The sequence below is a fragment of the Stigmatopora argus genome, chromosome 21, assembly GCF_051989625.1.
Source record: "Stigmatopora argus isolate UIUO_Sarg chromosome 21, RoL_Sarg_1.0, whole genome shotgun sequence".
Classification (NCBI taxonomy): domain Eukaryota; kingdom Metazoa; phylum Chordata; class Actinopteri; order Syngnathiformes; family Syngnathidae; genus Stigmatopora; species Stigmatopora argus.
This window is the reverse complement of record NC_135407.1, coordinates 11,783,036-11,788,225: the sequence shown is the minus strand read 5'-3', so window position 1 is coordinate 11,788,225 and position 5,190 is coordinate 11,783,036. Positions and strand designations below refer to the sequence as shown.

Here is a 5,190-nt window from a genome sequence, read left to right as displayed (position 1 = left end):
TCCACTATGTGGTATAAATGTTGCACTTACATGTTATATCTTGTTATTGTTAAAAGATAAACCGTGTCATCAAAATACTAATACTTTACCTGGGAGAAAATAATAAAACAATTGTTTATTAATTTTGGGAGTGAATGGACTTTCTTTTGATTTTGATTTGATTTATTTCATAAGGGACAGCACATATTCATGAACATACATATGTAAATATGTAAGATTGCAGCCAAGGGCTAATTTCCATCTATAGTCCATCGTGTAAATTGAAGACAAACGATGACATATACCACACACACACACTGAAACACACACAGACAGACACTTGGCAAAGTTTTCGACAGTTCTCACCCAATTTCACCGCTTGTTCTTCTATTTGCTCCGACAGCCATTCCACTTTAGAAGAACTGCATTTCTTTTTTACTTTGACTCATTTGGCCATGATAAAGGCTTGGCAGCAGCTCCACCGAGTTGTTGGCTATATGCTAACCTGCGAAATGAACTCATGCCGCGGAAGTAAACACACGCGACGTGCCCGAACCGCATCATATCATTGGCTGGACACAGTGTTTGTCAGTTTTTGATTTTGTGCGCTGCATATGTTTGCTGTGCGCAGAGAACGCGAGAGTAGTGCGCAATTGCGCACGCGCACAGCTTAGAGGGAACATTGCTTATAATGCAGTGCGCCATATAGTGTGGAAAATACGGTATGTCGTTTAGGCACAGTGCCTTTTCCTTCTTTTTTTTAAATAATAATGACTGGGTTATATCCAAGTATCCAACCAGCGTGTTTTCAGTGGAAGCTCTCGATCATGCAAGCGATGCACTCACGACAAGGTTGGCTCCTTGAAAATTAAATATTTGAGCAAAAAAGTTTGAGCACCCTTACACTAGACCAGGGGTGGCAAATAAGTTTGACAAGTGCTAAAAATTTCAACTGTGAGAATCAAAAAGCCTCATCACGCAATGACCTGCCAAAACAGGCACACAGACACACACAAAAACACACAATTAAAACCATATGTATTCACCATAACACTTTCTTCCCCTGACAAAACACCAATGTGTTCATTCCAAGGTTGCTGTGGCAAAGATCCGCATGCGGCTCGAGAGCCACATGTTTGTTACTCCTGTACTTCTGTGTCAGGGCAGGTCATATTCACAGATTTTTCATATGACTTGTCGATTTTCTCGGTTCCTACACTTAATATGAATTGTTTTATTTTATTTTTTAAATAACATTTACTTCAGTTCGGTCTAGTTTTTGTAATTGTTTTAATTCAGAGATCGTTATTTCAGGTGGGTAAAAACCAAAGTTTTTTTTAAATCTGAGATTTAGCCGAGTTATCAGTGGACAAACGAGAGGAGTTACTGCTTTAAAATTTCCTCCTGCTATTAACGCCGCCGAATCCGACTTTTCTCATCTAGCTGTTTACATACATGATAGCTAGATTTTGTGTCTACAAATTCCTGTCGCGCATGTACGTGCACGCGCTAGTCAATCGCAAGGCTCCATTTCAAGAGACGCGATCACATTAACCAATCAGAAACAAGAATGTGGTGACTATTTGGGATCTGTACCCAAAATGCACTACGTTACGGTATAGTTTAAACAGTCATATATTGGCAACATCTCCTCTAATACTTAGACATTGTTGTTTATATTATATATTTGATTATTTTGCTTATTTGTCTTTAAATCCCGCCTACGCAAGTCCCATTGTGTTATACCATGATAGAGATATGTATTGCTATTACACATATTAGGAATTTGAATGAGCATACTGTTAAAAGGGCTTCTACAACTACTATGTTACAAACTGTACCTTGATTAAGGTATGGTTTGCGGAATCTAAATCAAGAGATTTCGGAAGCACAATTTTTTCATTTGGGACAGCTTTCGATCTGAGTGTCAAGCATCCCTCTAACCCTGTAAAAGAATTAACTGTCATCATATCCCAACCCATGAATAATCGCTGTACGACACACGTGTAAAATGAAATATATTATGCTGAAATGTCCAACCCCCTGCTCCGCGGCACACTGGTGTACCGCTGGAATTTGCAAGAACATACATTGCAATATCCAGAGAAAAAATAATATGGATATAAAGAGGTTAAAATTGAACTGTTACATGGTTAACCAAACCAAAATATGGTGAACGATGAAATATAGATTATACTATTACAAGATTCAAATTATGAAATTGTCATTTTGTTGCTTATTTTTCTCCAACAAGAACCGGAAGTTTTTTGGTTTCTAAGGCATCAACTTTTAGCGAAGTACAGTCTTTGAGCACATTTTTTGCGTAATATTAGATTTAATTAATATTTGGCGAAAAGCCATAAAATTATGCGATTAAAAACATTACATTACTTATTTTTGCATCACTCGAACCGGAAGTTGTTCAGGGTCCGCAACTTTTGGTGACAGGTCAGTGTGATTTTTTTTATTTTTGAATGATTTTGGATGTTTATGTGATTCCTGCTGATAAAACTTTGATGACAATGACTTATTAATATAGGCGTCATAGTTTTAAATTAAAAAAATCCGATGGTGGTGTCCCTTGAGATTTTTTCAATGCAAAGTGTGCCGCAGCTCAAAAAACGTTGGGAAACACTGCTATAATGAACATGTGCGAGAAACAACCCTTACAACAAGGGTGGGCAAACCAGTCCTCGGGAGCCGCTGTTACTGCAGGATTTTGTTCCATCCGACCCGGCACAGACACTTTGATAAATGAGACTCCAATCCATTGATTTCACTTGTAGGACACCAGATTGGTGAAAGGCTGTCCATCCTCTTTATGGGTTGGAATGAAAACCTGCACCGATTCCAGCCCTTTGTGGAATAGTTTATCCACCCATGCCTTAAAAGATCATGCTGGTAATCAAAAGTATTCTTTTGTTTTATGTGCGTTTTTTTTTAAATTAAATAAAAGAAAAAGGCATTTATACTTGTGACTAATCAAGCCTTCACACAGACGAGTGGAGGTATCTTACAAAGCTAAGTAAAAATTCTCAAACTATAAATAAATATTTAATGTATTACTTAGAAAACTGTCATTATAAACTATTAACTTGAAAATTGTGGCAAACATGATATAAAGAGAAAACGATATATATTTTAGCTACTGTATTTATTCGAGTATAACGCGCAAACTTTTGTACCAAAAAACCGAAGCAAAGTCTGGGTGTGCGTTATACACGAATCCCAGTAAAACACTGCCCTCCACCGGTGAAAAAGTCCCCTCGGCAGCCATTATAATTGGAGACGTAGAACCTGTCTTTGGCCCCCACATGGGGCTTGAGCGCACGTTCTACTGGCCGGTGCTCACACTTAGAAAAAAGAACTCAAGAAGAATGGAATCAATTGTTAGGTGAATCTGATGACGATGAATCAGACTTTGATCAATGTTAAATATTATGATGACTTTAAGGATTGAAAATTGTAAATTCCATTTGAGGATTGTGTTCATTCTGGTAGTTTGTTTTACCAGATTTCCATACCATTTGTTGTGGATAAATGTTTTGTCATGGCGACACATTCAGCATTTGCCAGTTACCAGTACCAGTGCAATCCTTGATGTGAGCTGAGAAAAAGTGGGGAAAAATTTATACAATTTTTTTGTCACAAATCATGGGTGCGCTTTAGACACGTGTGCATTATATGCAAATAAATACGGTAATCTGTTCCTTAGGAACATATACCCATTCATAAAACATTTGCAATATCCCAAATAGTAACAGTCAGCTCATCAAACCTATCTATCAGAAAGCATTTCAAATAGCTTTTTAATCCAAATGTCCAACATTACCAATTTCCACCATAGTTAAGTCCAATTAAAAAAAATGAAAACTATTGCTTACATTTACAAAATGTTATGAATTCCCTCTTTGGTGACTTATAAATAAAGTTTTGTGGGGGGCAGTCTCAGAGAGATTGGCCAAACATCATGTATTATACACTCAAAACATCCAAATTTGCATACATTACATTGTTCGATTTTCTCTCAGATTCCAAATTTTCCTCTCTGTCTTTTGGGTGACAACTCAATTCACGGGAGACTAAGTTTACTAGCATGTGATCCAAAACATATACGTTATTATACAGAATATTCATCTTTTTGTTTTTCTCCAATTGATAGATTCAACCAAATGGAGCTCTGGCTGTCTCAAGTCTGAGATGGGATGTTCCAGCTCTGGCCTATGTGCCAGATATCATGTGAAGGATCCTAACATTATTCTCAAGCACCTGAGCGATGACAGTTTAATTGCCAAGACTAGCTAGCCATGGAAAATAACGCTATACTTGGAAGTTCCTTCTAAATTATAATTTCCCCACTAATATTCAAATTAACGCCCATTTTTGCCTGCTGGAAAGATATATACTGGAGATAGATGTCGAATCTTGTGTGCTTCTTTCATTAAAAGCTGTTGAAATGTCTGAACACACCCTGAGACTCTGTTTTCTTTGTGTTCCATTTATCTTCAAATCCTCCAGAAAATAAAACGAATGCGCAGCGTTGGGGGTACAACGTCAGGGCTCTACGCTTAATGTATCACTTCAAAACTTCCTTTCGGCACGTGGGAATTGTTTCACTGCGACCCCTGGATAAAAATGACTTGTGCGTCATGACTACTCGTAGACGTTTCCCGAGCGGTGGAATATTTCAGATTCTACCCTAACATAACTAAGTGACCGCCATTATGAAATATCTGATTGGTAGATATTAATTTGCCTACCGAAACAATTGCAACAAAAAAGGTTCCAGTTCTAACCTGGAAGTATAATGTATACGTACATGCAGTTATTTATTGTGTACGTGTACTAACTTTGGTGACAATTGCATGTTTGAGTTTGTCCATTTGTAAGAGCCTTTTGTACTATCATGTATTAAAAAGTTCTTAATGAAGTGTTTCTTCCAAAACATCTGTGGACTGAGATAATAAACCTAATGTTGGGGACTGTACTTTTCTGGATAGCATTTTTCCGAGACAAATAACACTGAGTTTAAGAAACAAGATCTCAAGTTGAGTTAGTGCACACATGGAAATCTGTTGTTTGATATATATAAAACTACATCCCATCTCTTGGGTCATTGTTGCAACTTCATATTTCAATTTTGTACTTTAAACTTACAGGCCTAGATTTGGTGTTAAAAAGAACTTTTGAATGCACATTTAATACCGTATA

The 5,190-nt window shown here is 37.1% G+C and overlaps 1 long non-coding RNA gene and 1 other non-coding gene across 2 annotated transcripts; both read left to right on the top strand.

The window, feature by feature from the left end:
* The first annotated feature begins 1,782 nt into the window (after window positions 1-1,782).
* LOC144067589 (U11 spliceosomal RNA) lies at window positions 1,783-1,918 on the top strand. Its single transcript, XR_013297998.1, has one exon. It is a non-coding gene; the product is annotated as a U11 spliceosomal RNA (small nuclear RNA).
* A 534-nt stretch (window positions 1,919-2,452) lies between these two features.
* Window positions 2,453-4,449, top strand: LOC144066840 (uncharacterized). The gene is made up of 2 exons (XR_013297751.1): window positions 2,453-2,880; window positions 4,142-4,449. It is a non-coding gene; the product is annotated as an uncharacterized LOC144066840 (long non-coding RNA).
* The last annotated feature ends 741 nt before the right edge of the window (window positions 4,450-5,190 follow it).